The sequence below is a fragment of the Chionomys nivalis genome, chromosome 13, assembly GCF_950005125.1.
Source record: "Chionomys nivalis chromosome 13, mChiNiv1.1, whole genome shotgun sequence".
Taxonomy (NCBI): Eukaryota; Metazoa; Chordata; class Mammalia; order Rodentia; family Cricetidae; genus Chionomys; species Chionomys nivalis.
The window spans coordinates 26,653,789-26,672,288 of NC_080098.1; positions in this window are offsets into that span (position 1 = coordinate 26,653,789).

Here is an 18,500-nt window from a genome sequence, read left to right on the forward strand (position 1 = left end):
CCCACGAAGCCTGAACAAAGGATCCTCTGGACCAACCCGGACAGACTCCGTGGGTAAGGCTCACACTCTGGAAAGACCACAGATGACTCTGGACTGCGACCAAAATGAAGAAGTAACTCAGGTCAGCTCACTCCTCCATCACAGAGGCCCCTTCTAGATTCCCTCTGTCACGTCCACAGCATGAAGCACGGTGCTTTCCAAGTAGCTGATAACCAGTAAGAGTGTTAAGACGTCCGAAGAGTCGGTGTTTAAGTACTCAGTAACAGACGAAATAATTTGTTGTTGGGTTTGTGTGTGTACCTGTGTATCTGTGTGTTGTTGTTGCTGTTTGTTTTGTTTTCTTAGCTCTATCTGTCCTGGAACTCACTATGTAGACCAGGCTAGCCTCAAACTCACAAAGATCTGCCAGCTTCTGTTTCTCAAGCGCTGGGTTTAAAGGCTCATATCATTACCACCAGTTGAAATTTAAAACAAAAACCTACAAGGTTTACACATCAAGAAAAGAAACCCAGTATAACTGCACGTGTTGCAATCCCAGAACTCAGAAGGAGGCAGGAGGATTGCCAGGAGTTCCAGGCTAGGCTACAAAGTAAGACTGCCTCAAAACAATAATTAATAATTTTTTTTAAAAGTACATAAAATAAAAGGAGAGAATATAATTTCCAAACCAGAAAAGGTGACATCTTACGCCTTTACATTGTCCCGGAATGTAAACTAGAAATGAACGATTCCCAGAGGATATAGAAAGAAGGAAGACACAGACTGAGTGGAGCAGGAACACAGGGAAGGCCCTGGAGGAGAGGGACAAGCTAGATGTACAAACCTGTCACAATGAAACCTATTATTTTGTATGCTAATCTAATTTTTTTTAAATAAATGAATAAACCTGAGGGTGTAGCTCAGTAGGTGAAGTACTTGCCTAGCATACCAAAGTTCTGGGTTCCATCATCAACATCCTATAAACCAGGGGAGGTGATGCATGCCTCTAGTCCAAGCACTGGGGAGGTGGAGGCAGGAGAATCAGATGTGCAAGGTCATCCAGCATAATGAGTTGAAAGGCAGCCCAGGGTCCGCTGGACCACACCTCTACAACAACAACAATCAATAAATAAGTCTAAACAAAAAGGATACTTTTCCTCAACTCCTTAGACTCTATTTCCCTGGGATTGCTTTACTGAAAACTTACTGACTAATCAAATCAGATCCAGCAAAACAGGGAAGACATCGACTTCATACTCCCCTGGTAGCTATGGTCACACGATTTGTTTACTGATGCACCTGCGATAACCTGTATGACCAGAAGCAACATTTTTTAAATCCCTGAGCAAAGTCTTGTCACATCCTTAGATACAACAGGCTCGAGCAAGGGAGACGATTAGGAGGGAAGGTGGAACATGGTGTTCTGAGACTAAAATACCTAGCGAGCAGCCAAATATTTATCATTATTCTTTCTCATTCTTTAAAGCCACTTCGTTCAGCTCACAGGAAAGGCAAGGCAAGGTCATGTGAGATACCCCAAGGAAGAAGAGGACCTTGGGATTTCGTCTAGAAAGTAAAACATCGCATGAGAGATGGAAAGGCCTAGACCAGGAGGAGAGGGAAGTGACCAGAAGCCAGTCTTTTCTCATACTGCAGGGAGAGCTGAACTCTTGAACCAAGTGCATGTGTTTGCCTTTGTTTTGCCCTGGTCAGGGTTAGCCAAAAAGCTGTGGGTGGATGGATGTCCCTGCCTATTTCCTCCCTATTGTTTTTATAGAGCAACATCTTAGAGGGCTAATTGTTGGAGTCCTTTTCTCTCTTCACCAACAAGAAGAGGGCTTTGTTGTGTAGTTAAAATCAGCCTGCCTGAGAGATGAAGTCTTCAGATGTGGGGTCATGATCTGGCTCTGCAAAGCAAAGAAATGTTGCTTCTTTTTAAGTTCGCTGACAACGCTTCCTCCTCCAGGCGCTGAACTAAAGCTGTCCACCCCACACGAAGGCTGGCCACCATGAGGTGTGGCAGCATCCAAACACCAGAAGTACGGGCTTGTCTAGGAAGCATAGAAGGAAGACTCGGTAGATCTTAGGATGGAGGAGGGATGAAAAGAAAGGAGGGAAAGAGGGAGGAATGGGGGTACCCTGAAAGATAGATCGTCCTTCATGGGAGAGCTATGTCAAGCTAATTGATGCCATGGGTAGACAGGCAGCACCATGCTCGAATACAACTGTTCTGACATCTTTCACTAAATGAGTAAAGTCCAAGTTTGCCATGGCCTGTCTCTATAATTGCCTCAGCCCCCTACCTACTGTGGGACCTATGACGTTTCCATGTCTGTGCAACCATGTATCAGTCTTTGGGGTTCATCTGCAAATTGTTGCCATCCTAGGAGTTGGCACCCAACTTACAAAACTAACATGTTTCTCTGGTCAGCAGCTGTCAAAACTGATTGTTCTAGGATTAAAGGATTACATTCTGTGGTTTTCATTTGAACACAAACTGCTTCAGACTTTTCTTTGAGGAAAAACTGCCAAGCTTTCTTCATTAATGTACCATGACAAACTATTTATTTTTTTAAGTCTCCTGAGATGGTGCAATGTTCTGGGAATCACTCCAAGACCAGGTCAGTGTGTGGAGTGGACACAGCAAGTTCCTTGTCCCTTTTCCTTGTCCAAAGTCATTTAGTATGAACTGAGGATGTAGCTCAGTAAATCGGTTCCTTGATTAGCATCCTTGAAGCCCTGAGTTCGATTTCCAGCACAACATGAGTCTAGTGTGGTGGCTAATGCCTGTACTCCTTGCAGTTGGAGATGCCAACAGGAGGCTCAGAAGCTCAAAGTTGTCTTCAATTAGTGAATTGAAGGCCAGCCTGTGCTACCTGAGACACAGACTGAAAAAACCATGTTATCCTTGGACAACAGGCAGATCTGATTGATATTAGACTAATGAGATAGGTATTGGCTTAGGGTTGCTGGTGCTGTAATGAACCACCATAACCAAAGCAGCTGGGGGAGGAAAAGGTTTATTTGGCTTACACTCCCACATTGCTGTTCATCACTGAAGGAAATCAGGACAGGAACTCAAACAGGGCAGGAACCTGGAGGCAGGAACCTGGGGCAGGAGCTGAGCAGAGACCATGGATGGGTCTCTTCACATGGCTTGCTCAGCTTGCTTTCTTATAGAACCCAGAACCACCAGCCCAGGGGCGGTGCACTCAAAACGGACTGGACCCTCCCCCGTCAATCACTAATTACAAAAATATCCGACAGCCAGATCATCATATGGAGGCATTTTCTCAATTGAGGCTCCCTTCTTCCAGATGATTCTAGCTCTCTAGCTTATGTCGAGATGGAAAAAAAAAAAAACCACACAGTTATTACAGATTACAGCTGACCCTAGCCAAAGGCCAGGAAGCAAATGCATATTTACTCTTTAAAAGAGAGATTTTGAGCAACCTTGGGTCTAGCCAGATGGACGGAGACCATGGAAAAGCAGCCACCTCGAACCAAAAGGGAGAAAGAGGAGGCTGAAGAGACTGCACAGAGAGAATGAGAATCTGCTGTCCAGTAACTGGGCGCTGTCTCCTCATTGGCCAATAGCAGTTGCTGCTCCTGGCAGAGGACACTCCTGACCCATAGTGGGATACTGTTTCCAGGGAAGGTGCTCAACAAAAAGGGAGAGATCCAGAGCTGTCATTAAGTGGCAGATGCATACATCTGACGTGTTTCTTCGTGAGCCTTGGTTTCTCATCAACAAAGGGGACAGTTGCATTAAGAGATCTTGACGTGAGACTTCAGTCTAGTGCTCCAATGTTGGTCTAACCTGCTTGCTCTTTGGGCTGAGGAGGGAGGAAGACTTGATTGGGGGAGGGGGAGGGAATGGGAGGTGGTGGCGGGGAAGAGGCAGAAATCTTTAATAATTAAATAAATTAATTAATAAAAAAATTAAAAAAAAAAAGAGATCTTGACGGTCTGACTTCCAGCCATCTGAACTTCTAGGACTGAGGAGCTCGTATGGCGAGTGCGGGCATCTTACTGAGAGTTGATGCTTTTCTTCAAGCACCCTTCCTGATGATAAATAAGCCCAACATGAAAACCCCGTGGTTGGCTCTAATTCTATTCTTCAAAGCCACACAGAAAAAGTACAGCCTTTTTGTTTGTAAAAAAAAAATTACAAAATAAGTAATTTCTGAATGCTAAATTGCCCTAAGTAGTTAAATCTCATATGTATAATATTTGATAGAAGTTTGCCATCTTATCTTTCTTGATGCGTAAGCATCAGTTTTAAAGGCTTGTATTAACCATAAATATACAAACCAAATAAATGTATCAGGTACCCCCCCCCCCGGTCACACACTAACATACACACACACACACACACACACACAGAGTGGATACTTTGTTTCTACTCTCATTCATTTGGGGGAGTGGTCACATAGCCCAGGATGACCTTGAATTTCTGATCCTCTGGCTCCACCTTCTAAGTGCTAGGATTATAGGCATATGCCACCATATCTGGTTTTATGAGGTTCTGGGGATCAAACCCACGCCAGGAAAGGACTCTCCCAAATGACCCACATCTCCAAGCCTTCTCCCGTCTCTTGCAAAAGTTCCTATTACTTAGGACAATAGCAGGATCTCCCTAAGTCCTGAATGAGTGAATCGGTAGACCCAAAGTAACCCAGCTCTCTGACTTCCTGGCAGCGTGGTGAAGGCATCTCTCCTAGACGCACATGTCTTTGCTTAAACTGCCCTCTGCATCTTCTTGTTCAGTCCTAATCCCTTGTGAGCTCCTGACTTAAAGGACCAGGAATCGCTTGTCCGGACACAATAGAGCTCATTTATTCTTGTGTGAGACGGCCGAGGTTCCTGACTGGACTGAAGTATGCTAACAAGTCCAGCCTGGCTCAGAACACCTGCTTTCACCCAGCCTTTCCTCGTTCTGTGCCCACAGTTGTGGGCCTGGTCAGAATGGGAACTCTGAAAACGAGTGAGCCATGGGGCTGGAGGGATAACTGTGAAGAGCACACTGACGTCTCTCAGAAGACCCCGTTTGATTCCTAGCATCCACAACTGACAGCTGTCTGTAGCTCCAGTCCCAAGAGATCCAAAGCCCTCTTCTGACTCGCTATATGCATACTTACATACACACAGTGCACACACATTTGTGCAGGCAAACACTCTTACACATAAAATCTCAAAAAAAAAAAAAATTTAATGAGTAAGCCATAAATTGGTTCAGAAATACCAGAATATCTGCAGCCATTCCTATCCACTTTGACCAAACCCATATTCCTGTGGCCTATGGTGGGAAAGACATCCTGGTCTTTACTGACACTCCCTACCCTATATTTGCCATGCCAAGAGTACCCACAGTCCTCCTGGGTGAATTACTACCTGCTCTGCGCTCCAAACCTGAGGCCTGGAATGGCACAAACAGCTGATAGACACCCTCTTTTCCCTTCACAGCCTTGGCTGTTGACTTGAATATTTGCATCGAATCAGCTAGTTGCCTTCTTCTGACAAGGAAGTGCCAAGTCTCTGCACATTTTCTGCTTCTAAATTTTGGCACAATGACTTGCGTGTCACAAGCATTCCAAAGATACTTGCTGGTGGGGGACAGCCTCCAGAATCTCACTAGAATAACCAAAATCCACTCATCTAGACGGGGCAGTAACTGAGTCCGCAGGATGTGTGGCTGTTTTTGTTTGAGACAATGTCTCACTACGTGACCCAGGCTACCCTCTATCTAACTAGCTTGTCTCAGCCTCTCTTGTGCTTCGAGATTTCAGAGGTTTTCACTACATTTTGATGTTTTGTTATTTTTTTTAAAGATTTTATGTGTGGGTGTGTGTGGTCTACATGTATACACATGCACCACCTGCGTGCAGTGCCCATGGAGGTCCGAAGGGGGCGTCAGATCTCTTGAGTTAGAGGCTCCAAAGAGCCACCCTGCGAGAACTGGAAATTAAACCCTGTGTCTTCTGGAAGAGCAGCAAGTTCTTAATAGCTGGGCCATTTCTCCAGCTTATTACTGTGGCTTTAAACAACTGTTTTAAGGGCATTTTAGCAACCACATGGTGGCTCATAACCATCTGTAATGAGGTCTGGTGCCCTCTTCTGGCCAGCAGGCATACACACAGACAGAATATTGTATACATAATAAATAAATAAATTATATATATATATATATATAAATATATATATATCCACAGAGATAAACTGGTGGAGATCTTTAATTCCAACAGCTGGGAAGTATAGGCAGCAGGGTCAGGAGTTTCAAGGTTAGCCTTAACTGCATAGTAAGCTTGAAGCTAGCCTGAGCTACATGAAACCCACTCTCAAAAAAAAGTGAATAAAATCCAGGCACACATTCTTTGCTACCGCTATTTTCAGTCTTCAGATGAGAGAATTAATTGTTTTCTCCTTGACAGTCAACTGAATTACATACACACGACTCATTTCTGAAAAAAATGGAAGATCAGAGGGAAAATTGTATTTTTTACAATAGCAAAATAAGGTAAAAATAATCAGAGTTCACATCAACCGTGAGGAGTTTGTCCCCCTAATATGACACCCTAGAATGGCACGTCCCTCTGTGGTAGTCTCCTCACCAAAATCCATACAACAGTATTTTGTCCCGACATGAGAAACTATGAGAAGCAAACTTGAACTGAGAAGCCATATACCAAATGCCTGGCTGTTCTTTGGAGCAACAAGGTCATGTAAGAGAAGAATGACTGAGGAATTGTCACATTTCTCAGGTCCTGGAACAGGAAAGGACAGAAAGAGGAAAAGCAAAGAAATCTGAATAAAGCTACCGTGTTGGGAATAGGATCGCACTAATGTCAACTCGCAGTTCCGCTATGCCCCTTTCTATGATGTATTCACAGTCCATGCAGAGGCCACACTGGGATTCATACTTGTTTCACAACACTTCCAGAAAGCTACAATAACTTGAAAATAAGATTTTTTAAAATATTGTTGGGGACTGCAGACCACCAGACACTGAATTTTCTGTAAACAACTTGTTTTCCTCTGCTCTGAGCAGCCTGCAGCTGCTCTGAGCACAAACCCTGAAGGCAGGGGAATGTTTCTAGTGAGGCCTGCAGCTGAAAGATCCCAAGAGCTGGGGCGTGGCCAGAGCCCTAAATAAGCTGACAATAAAGAGGGCATTCTTGGGGATGACCCATGTCACTGTCTCACTGTCTGTCTGTCTGTCTGTCTGTCTGTCTGTCTGTTTAAATCTCCAGGCCCTTGCCCTGCCCGTGAATTGTCTTGTAGTGCAGCAACCCACTTCAAACGTTGTACTGTAATACACCTAGTAGCATGAACGGTACAACTAACTAGTCTGATCCCTTTGTTTTCCACATTAGAAATGCAACGGTGAACTTGCCGGCCTGGGGCACATAGTAAGTTTGCTACCCTGTCTCTAAATAAACTAAAACTGCAATATATTCGGTCTGAGTCGAAGATCAAGAAGGAATATTTATAATTATTTGAAATTCCTCCTTTTCCAACTGTCTGCAGGAGGCCAGGTCTTCTCCAGCTTCAGCCCCGACATTGATCAACACAGTGAAGACAAAATTAGTGTGAAAAAATACACCAGGGAGAGATTTACAAACGTGTCCGTGATATTTTCCCCACATGTTTCTGTTTAGGAATCATGGCTAGTTTCATAAAATTTGCATTTATAACACATGGTCATGAAAGACAAGAATTTATTTTCAAATAAAAATTAAGTCGATTTTTAATTGTCATTTTAATTTCATATGCACTAAATATAGAGATCTTCCACTTTGATTTAGTTCCTCAAGGTCTTTAATAGCCCTGAAGAGCGCAAGAAGGGGCTGGGGGCGGGGGAAGCTCAGGGGAAGTGCCTACTCCATAAGCGTTAGGACCTGAGATCTGACCCCCGCTCCAGATAAAAGGTAGGTGCAGAGATACATATTTGCAACCTCAGTGCTGGGACAGGAGGATTCCTGGAGCTCATTTAACCAGGCAGTCTAGTCAACCCTATGTACTCCAGGTTCAGTGACGAACACTGTCTCATAAGAGAAAGCTGGCTATGGCGGCACATGCCTTTAACCCAGCTCTTGGAGATAGAGGCAAGTGGATCTCTGTGATTTCCAGAAAAGCCTGGCCTACATAGTGAGATCCTGTCTGAAAAAACAAGCAAAAAGGGAAGAAGGAAGAGGAGAAGAAAAGACTGAAAAAGAGAGCTATTTGAGGATGACGTATGAGCCACACATGTAACATCCATTTGAACATGCACATACAACACACACAGTGTAAAGAATCTATATACCAAAAGTTCTAAGAATTGAGGCAATAGCCTTAGTGCTTCAGTTGCTCTCAATTAAACTATCCAGGCTTTGTCTTTAATAAAGAAGAGAAGACAGAAGTCCCTGGGATTTATAACGCTGGAATTAATAACAAAAGGTTTGTCTCAAGGGAACTCCCACATTGGGAGCAATTCACTGTACTTGGTCCCTCTGGGGTGAATGTGAGGTTTGTCTTTTTAAAAATCAAATTTTTATGAGTGAGGTAACCCAGACTCAGAAAGACTATTATCACATGTACTCACTCATAAGTGGTTTTTCAACATAAAAAAAGAACAGCAGCCCACAAATCACAATCCCAGAGAACCTAGACAACAATGAGGACTCTAAGAGAGACATACACAGATCTAATCTACATGGAAGTAGAAAAAGATAAGATCTCCTGAGTAAATTGGAAGCGTGGGGACCTTGGTTGAAGGGGATGGGAGAGGCAGAGGAGAGCAGAGAAAAATGTAGTGCTCAATAAAAATCAATAAAAAAAAGAAAAAAATCAAATTTTTATTACACTTCTGTATTTGTGTGTGTGTGTTGTGTGTGTGTGTGAGAGAGAGAGAGAGAGAGAGAGAGAGAGAGAGAGAGAGAGAAATGTGTGGAAACCAGAAAACCTGAAGAATCTGTTCTTTCCTTACACCATGTATGTCCTTGGTATGGAACTCAAGTCACCAGGTTTGGTAGCAACTCCTTCACCCATTGCTGAATCTTTTGTTTTTTTGTTTTTTTTATTTTTTATTTCTGTAAAGCGGAAGAAGACTTTTCAAATGTGGGTAAAGTTCTCAGCCTGATTTAAGAAGGGGTTATGCCAGGCGGTGGTGGTGCATGCCTTTAATCCCAGCACTCGGGAGGCAGAGGCAGGTGGATCTCTGTGAGTTTGAGGCCAGCCTGGTCTACAAGAACTAGTTCCAGGACGGGCTCCAAAGCCACAGAGAAACTCTGTCTCGGAAAAACAAAAAAAAAACAAAAACAAAACAAAAGAAAAAGTGAGGATACTCTTATACAGATGAACCCCTAAAAAGCATCCTAGAAAACCCAAGCTCCGCTTGGAGGTATCAGAGAGGAGAAAACACCAGACATGGAGGGCAAACCTGAGCAAGCCCTTTCGCTTCACTTGCTATTAGCACCTTGCTCTATCAGCAGGCTGAGCGGTCAAGCGGCTCGGCTCACACCAGCCTGCTCCCTGGATAGCACTCTGGTAACCCAGTCAGACCACAGTAGCTTAAGATGTTCTTCTGGAACATAGAGGCTATTTCTGTCTTTCTCAAAGTGTTGAAACCATTTATTCTTTGCTTAAGCTTGTAAAAGTGTTCCATGGGAGACCTTTTGCCAATACAAAACCAAAACGGCCTCTACACCATGCGCAAATGCTGACAGTGTCCCATGAGGCATCTCATGAAGCTCGATTGCATGTGCCACCAGCGACCTGACTTCCCTGCCTGCAATCACCTCTCCTCACGCCTCAGGATGCTGTTTCTTCACCCCATCAATGTCCCTCCATTGTCCACAATCTTTTCCACCTCAAGAACAGATTCTTTCTCCTTGGGCTCATCATGTCAATGGCTGGGGGCCGAACAGACCTGGGTCTGTAACACATGGAGCACTGAGAACAGGTGACCTGGTCTCCGAGGTTACACGAGAGAGCTGAACTACACCACCGTTATGAAGAGTTCTTGGTCACTGGATTTTTCTCCACAGCACCTGCTGCCACCACAAAAAGCCTGCTGTTCATGAAGGTGCAGTCGGCTCCCATCCCTGTGAGCTGGTGACTCATGGGGCTGCCTAGCTGGCTGGGGTTTGCCTGGAAATACATCAGCCAGTCCGTCCGGGGATTTGCCACCAGATATGGCTAGGCCAAATAAAGCAGATCACAAATTCCACCTAGTTTCAATTGACATCTCTCAAGGGATAATTGTCTACCTTGGACCGAAAGCACTTGGCACATAGGATTAGGTTCTTTTTTTTTTTTTTTTTTTTTTTTTTTGGTTTTTCGAGACAGGGTTTCTCTGTGGTTTTGGAGCCTGTCCTGGAACTAGCTCTTGTAGACCAGGCTGGTCTCGAACTCACAGAGATCCGCCTGCCTCTGCCTCCCAAGTGCTGGGATTAAAGGCGTGCGCCACCACCGCCCGGCCTAGGATTAGGTTCTTAATTATCATTCCAGTGGAGGTATATCTAATTCAGTGGCATTTAAATCGATATCAAAATAAAGTATTAAAGGAGGTCTATTGGAAATTATTATTTTAAGGTGTTACTTTTGTTTAGGCTGCATTTGTTTAACTCTGTGAAGCTGTGTTACTGTACCTGTTTAAAATACTTAATGGTCTAATAAAGAACTGAGTAGCCAAAAGTGAGGCAGGAGAGAGGAATAGGTGGGGCTGGCAGACAGAGCTGATAAATAAGAAGAAAAACATCTGGGAATGAGAGAGGAAGGAAGACTTCAGGAACCAGCCATCGAATCACCCAGCTATACAGCCAGACACAGCATAAGAAGGAAAGAAAAGGTATAGAGGAACAGGGAAAAGATAAAATTCATGAGGCCAAAGATAGGCGGGATAATTTAAGAAAAGCTGGCAAGAAACAAGTCAAGCCAAGGCCAGGCATTCATAACCAAGAATAAGCTTCTGTGTGTGATTTATTTGGGAGCTGGGTGGTGAACCCCAAAAGAAGTCAAAAGACTAAAGAGCCAAAAGAATAAAACATTCAACAATAGAGGTCCTTGGATATCTGGGGAGAAGGTTAGGGCACAGTCTACTCGGACACAAGTTTAAGCCAATAGAAAGTCTCTAGTAGACAGTCAGTGACTACACTGAGTGTTCAGGATCCCAGTGTAGCCCTGGGCCTTTCCCAGTGTGAACTTTTAAGCATAAAAGCCATGTCCTGGCTTAGCAAGAACAGTTAGCCAGAAGCAGAACTACAGAAGCCAAAAAGCAAGGCTAGTACATTTTGAGAGTTTCTAGAACTATGGATTTTAATGGATCAGATCTTTGTTTTTGTTGGCAGGTGATGCTGTCTACATGCTGAGTGTTATGACCTGAATGGTACTTCCATCATGAAGTCAATTGTGCTAAGTTCTGGGGGACCTATGAAAGTCTGAGAGCCTGTTGATACAGAGAAAGAAAGAGTGAACAGAAGATCAAGGTGTGGTCTCACATAACCTAGAATCCCAGCACTCAAGAGGATTGTCATGAGTTTGACTTTAGCTTGGTTACATAGTTGGTTTTAGCCCAGTCTAGGTTACAGTGTGATATCCTGCCTAAGCGCAAAGTTAAAATAAAAGACTAAATATAGAAATAGACAATGGTCCAGGGAGCATATGGTGAGGTCTTAGATCAGTGGTTTTTAACCTGTGGGTCATAACCCATTTGGGGGCTGGGGTTGAATGATCTTTTCACAGAGGTTACCTAAGACCACTGGAAAATGCAGATATTTGCATTACAATTCATAACAGTAGCAAAATTACAGTTATAAAATAGCAATGAAAATAGTTTTATGATTGGTGGCCACCTCAACATTAGGAAGGCTGAGAATTGCTGTCTTAGATGAAGGCAATAACAGCCTCAGAAGTGGGGAAGTGGTTACACATAGGCTCTAGTTTTTTTGTTCTGTTTTGTTTTGTTTTTTGTTCATTCTGGTGTTTTGTTTTTTTTTTTTTTTTGGTTTTTTGAGACAGGGTTTCTCTGTGGTTTTGGAGCCTGTCCTGGAACTAGGTCTTGTAGACCAGGCTGGTCTCGAACTCACAGAGATCCGCCTGCCTCTGCCTCCCAAGTGCTGGGATTAAAGGCGTGCGCCTGAAAAGGTTTCTTGCAGCCCAGGTTGGTCTGAAACTTGATGTGTACCCGGAGATGACCTTGAATTCCTAATCCTCCTACCTCTACACCCTAATTGCTGGGACTCCGGGCCTGCATCACCATGCCCGGCTACATTTAAGCAGCTGCAAAGTTGTCAACAAAACAGAACCTAGCAGAACCTGAGAGTTGAGCCTCCAGGGCATCCTATAGGGGTTGTGCTGATTATATTAATTGCTGTGGAAAGATCTTGACTGTGGGCAGAAACACTAGATGAACAGGAGATCCTGCACTACATAAAGAAGAACAACTGAGTGTGTAAGCATGCATGTGTTTCTTTATTCTCTGCTTTCTGAACATTGATACGAGGTGACTGGTTTGCTTCAAGCTCCTGGGGTCCTTTAGTTTCCTGCTATGAACCTTGAGCAATGAGCTGGAATAAACCCTGTTCCTCTAAAGTGACTTTTATCAGGGTATTTTATCACGGCCACAGGAAAAGAAACTAAGACAACAGCCTTAATGAACTTGGAGAAGAATTGAAAACTAAGACATTGAAGAATAATCCCAAATTCCTGACCACTGACTGAAATGGAGTTTATGGATTCTCAGTGGAGATTGGTTACTTATGTAGAAGACTCAAATTTCAGTCAAAAAGAACATATATTATTATGTTAATATAATAAGCTATAATAAATGTCTAGCATTATTTTCTTCAAGTCCCCTGAATTCTGAGCCTTTTCAGCAGTGATTATGCTTTTGTGAAACACAGGAGTTTCTGCCCAGGAAATTCAAAACTGATTGAAAAAATAATTTTAAAGACAGCTTAAAGAAAGACTAGAACTGAGATTCCATCTTACTCCTCTCAGAATGCCTGAGCTCAAAAACACAACTGACAGCTCGTGCTGGAGCGAATGTGGAGCAAGGAGACACTCCTCCATTGCCGCTGGGAGAACAAATTGTCCAGCCTCTTTGGAAATCAGTATGGCTGTTTCTCAGAAAACTCAGAATTGCTCTACCTCAAGACCCAGCTATACCACTCCTGGGCATATACCCAAAGGATTCTCTACCATACCCCAAGGACATTTGTTCAACTATGCTCATAGCAGCTTTATTTGTAATAGCCAGAAACTGGAAACAAATTAGATGTCCATCAACCGAAGAACGGATAAAGAAAAATGTGGTAATTTACACAACGAAGTATTACTCACTTATTAAAAACAATGACATCTTGAAATATGCTGGCAAATGGATGGAACTGGAAAATATCATCCTGAGTGAGGTAACCCAGACCCAGAAAGACAAACATGGTGTGTACTCACTTACAGGTAGATAATAGCCATACAGTAAAGGATAACCAGCTACAATCTGTACCAGGCTTTTGGGCCGCCAACCAGGTCTCAAATCATGACATGGAGACTTCTTAATAGCTACAAATGCTCGGCCTCACTTAGGCTCGGTTTTTTTTTTTAAACCTGTTTCTCTTTATCTACCTTTTGCCTCAGGGTTTTTTACCTTCTTTCTGTATGTCTTACATTAACTGCTTGTGTCTGCTGGCTGGCGGCTACCTGGCCCTGGGAGTCTCCCTGGTTCTCTCCTCTCTTCTTCTTCTCTTGTTCCTCTTTCTGTTGCCTAAATTTATCCTATTTATTCTCTCTGCCTGCCAGACTCGCTATCCCTATTCTGCCTAGCTATTGGCTATTCATCTCTTTATTAGACCAATAAGGTGTTTTAGGCAGGCAAAGTGAAACAGAATACAACACATCTTTACACAATTAAGCACACATCTTTACATCATTAAACAAATGCAACTTAAACAAATGTAACACACCTTTACACAAATAAATAATATTCCACAACAACAACCCACATACCCAAAAAAGCTAAATAACAAATGTAAGTCCCCGTCTCCGGCCTCCATCTTTGGAGGCTCCCGTCCCTGTGCCCACCAAGCTTTGACCCCTCCCTGGAGGAGTGTCAAGACAGCCTGCCAAAATCTTGACCACTCCCCCAGTCTATTTAAACTGCTTCCCTGGAAAGTTCCTTCATGGTCTCTCCCCGCCACCTCCCTACCCCCCACCCCCCATCCCCTCCATCCCAACCCCCCCACCTCCATGGTCATGTTCCGGGGCTTCCCAGTCCTCCTCGGGGCCATCGGAGAGAACAGGAATCCCATTAAACCTCGATATATTTTTTTTAATTTGGCTTGTTGTGATTTGGCTTGATTGAGATTTTTGCGTTGGGAGAGAGCTTGCCTTAGGAAAATTCCTAACAACAAGCAAGGCTCAAGGGTGGGGGGGGGGGGGGAGACGACACATGAATCTCACTGTGAAGGGGAAATAGAACAGACATCACATTTGGACTGGGGGAGAGGTCTGAAGAGGAGGACATGGGAACAGAAGGGATCAGGTCAGGAGGATAGAGGAAGAGAGCACTGGGAAAGACAACTGGGATCAGAGGCATCTCCGGGATAAGCTAAAAACCTAGTGCAATGGAAACTCCCAGGAGTCTATGAGGGTGACCTTAGCTAAGGCTCCTAGCAGTGGGGGATATAGAGCCTGAATCAGACATCTCCTGCAGACAGGCAAGACTTTCAGTTAGAGATTGGGACTCCAACCCAGCCACATAAACTCTGACCTCCAATTTGCCCTACTTGATATGCTGGGACAAAGGTGGTGCAGCAATCATGGGAGTGGCCAACCAATAGCTGGTCCAGCTTGAGACCCATACGATGACACTGTCTGGAGAGCCAGGACCCAGAGGTTGAATATCCCAGAGACCTAGAATAGAACCGAATATGACTGGCAAAGGGGGGGGGGGGCAATGAAATGATTCCTAATGATATTCTGCTATACTCAGACGGTTGCCTAGCCCAATTGTCATCAGAGAGGCTTCATCCAGCAATTGGTAGGAACAGATGCAGAGACCCACAGCCAAAGATTAGGTGGACCTTGAGAAATCCTGTGGAAGAGGGGGAGGAAGGCTTATGGGAGCCAGAGGGGCCAAGGACACCACGGGGGGGGGTGGGGCAGGGGGACAACACAGAACTAACCTGGGCCCTTGGGGGCTCATGGGAGCTCACTGACCCTGAACTGCATGGAACTGACCTGTGTCCTCTGCACATAGGTTGACATGTGCAGAGGTTGGGTCTTGGTCTTGTGGGACTTCTGGCAGAGGGAGAGGGGAGGTTGTGTCTGGTTCTGTTGCCTGCTCTTGGGAACCTTTTTCTCCTGCTGGGTTTCCTTATCCAGTCTTAAAGGAGAAGAGGTGCCTAGTCTTGCTGAAACTTGATATCCCATGGCTGATGGATACAGAAGGAAGGCCTGCACTTTTCTGAAGAGAAGAGAGAGGGAGTGGATGGGGTGGGGCAAGGAAGGAGGAAGGACCGGGAGGGGAGGAGGGAAGGAGTGGAACTGTGATGGAGCCGGGAAATTTTTAATTAATTGATTAATAATAAAATTTTAAGAAAAGAAGACTAGAAGAAAGCCAAATAGTGACATGTGCCTGTAGCTTCACATACTCAGAATGCCGAGGCAGGGGGATTACTAGAACTCAAGAGTTTGGGAAGAACTTAAGAAACCAAGAGAGACTGTCCGTCCTGCGGGGCTGAAAGACAGTTTTATGCTTTGGGTTGTTTCAGCATTCTCTCTGCCAGAAAAGCATCTCTGGCCCGCTGACTTGTGATAAGGAAACAGACGCTGGAGGAGAGGGATGAGGTGGAGCTGTGTGGAAAGAAGAGGCACATTCACATTGGCCTTGCAAGAAACCCTGTCCACTCAGGGATGAGCTCCTCAAATGGAAGGCAAGAGGTCGTTTTTTGCACATTAGATCCTTCCTCTGTCCTGGGTCCCCTAAACAGCTGACATTCATTGGCAAGAGAATCCAGTGAGTGTTTAGCAAATGTGTGTGTGAGAGAGAGAGAGAGACAGAGAGACAGAGACAGAGAGACAGAAAGAGAGACAGAGAGAGACAGAGACAGAGAGAGACAGAGAGACAGAGAGAGATACATGCTCATGTTGTGGGGAGGGAACAGAGTTTGGCATCAAGTGTCTTCCTTAGACTCCCCCCCCCCTTATTTTTTTATGTGGGATCTGTTATTGAGCCTGAGGTTCACTGGTTCAGCTAGATTGACCGACTTTTGAGTCCATTTGACCAGGCTCTTCTTATATGGACACTGGGGGTCCAAACTCCAGTTCTCAAGCTTGCACAACCAGCATGTTACCAAATAAGTTATCTCTCCAGCTCATAGTCCATTTCCTTTTTTGTTGCTGCTGTTTTGTTTTTTTAACTTTGTGTATATCTCAATGGGTTCTTTAAAAAGAATTCTTTTTACTGGATAATTGATCTACACCAAAAACTTTATCTGGGTGTGGTTGTGTATGCCTACAATCCCAACACTTAGGCTAAAGTGAGAGAATCACACGTTTGAGACCAGCCTGGGTCATGTAAGGAAATTCTTTCCACCTGCCAAAAGATTGCATACATTCTTGGTAACACCACACTGTCTAAGGTGCCAAGTACACCCATCTCCTCCCAGACTTCCTTGTGCTCTTGTGGGAGAGTAGGGGCTTTGCAAGATGTTCTGTTTGTTAGGATTTTCATATGTGTATTAAGAAGTTTACTTGAAGTCCATCTTCTTAACATATTTTAAAGTGCATGGTATGGGACTGGAGAGATGTCTCAGCGGTTAAGACTGCTCTTCCAGAGGACCCAGGTTCAATACCCAACATCCACATGGTGGTTAACAACCAACTCCAACCCCAGTTCTTGGGGATCTAAAACCTCTTCTGACCTTCTCAGTCTCCTGTATACACATGGTGCACAGACATACACTCAGGCACATACACATACATAAAGTAAACAAATATAGTTATAAAAACTAAAGTACTGGAATTTGTAGGCAAATAGATAGAGCTAGAAAACATCATTTTGAGTGAGGTAACATAGACCCAGAATGACAATTATCACATGTACTCACTCATAAGTGGTTTTTAAACATAAAGCAAAGAAAAACAGCCTACAAATCACAATCCCAGAGAACCTAGACAACAATGAGGACTCTAAGAGAGACATACATGGATCTAATCTACATGGGAAGTAGAAAAAGACAAGATCTCCTGAGTAAATTGGGAGCATGGGGACCATGGGAAAGAGTTGAAGGGGAGAGGAGAGGCAGGGAGGGGAGCAGAGAAAAATGTAGAGCTCAATCAAATCAATAAAAAAATAAAGTACACAATACTGTACCAACCATTGGCTTCAGAGACATCTTATACAGCAGCTCTCTAGAACTTTCTATCTTCTACAATAGAAATTTAACTCGACTGCCATTATTCCCTCCCCCCAGCTCTTAGCCATCACCATTCCGTTATATGAACCAATGTTTTATGAATCACTCTAAGTGTCTCATGGAGGTGAATATATTCCACTCTTTTTTTTTTTATGCATTTGGTGCAGCCCTCACCCCCATGGCGGCGTGTGGCCTGTGGAGCTTGCGCTGGTCTTGGAGCAGGCAGTCTGAGGACACAGGACTGGAGTCCGGGGCTGGCAGGTGGCCAGGGGCGCTGGCAGGACTGGAAACTGGGAAGTGGAGAGTGAGCCGGATGCCAGGTAGAGAAGGGCTGGAGGCCTAGTAGAAAGAACAAGAGTCCCTACCGCTTAGAAGCAGGGGCGCACTAGCTTGGACTGGGCGGGCGCGCCGAGCTCCGGGGTATATATTCCACTCTTACCTATAATGCTCATTCTGGACCAGTGATTGTCTACCAATCTCTCTCAAAATCACACAGGACACCGCAAGTCCTCCTACAATACAGAATGCCTTGGCTCTTCACATTATAACTCTCAACAGAGACTGGGGAGGTGGCTCAGTGGGTAAGGGTGATTGCTATACAAGCCTGAACACCTGAATTTAAATTTCCAGTCCTACATAAAAAAGCAGAGCATGCCACATGCGTCCTGTAATCCCAACACTGTACAGGGCAAAGACAGGAGGCTCACTGGAGCTTGGTGGCTGCTACCCTATCTCCAGATTCAATGAGAGACCCTGGCTCAAGGAAATAAGGCAGAACGATACAGCAGGACACCTAATGTGACCCTCTGACCTCTGTGCACATGTACATTACAGCACACAAACTCATACACATAAATAAATAAATACATACATAAATCTCCCAGGGTGAGCTCTTGCCTAGCAACTGTGCTGTGCAACTCTGATTAAAAACAACCGAACTCAAACCGATGAGTTGTGGCATCTAACCACTCAGACATAATCCAATTTGGCTGGGATCCCAGCAGAGAGGTCAAAAAGGCTGATCAGTGGGGACTGGCATAGCCAGGGCTGTCCCCAAGCAAGGCCCCATTAGCTATGGGGTAAAGCACAGCACTTTGTTCAAAGGACAAGGCACACATCAAT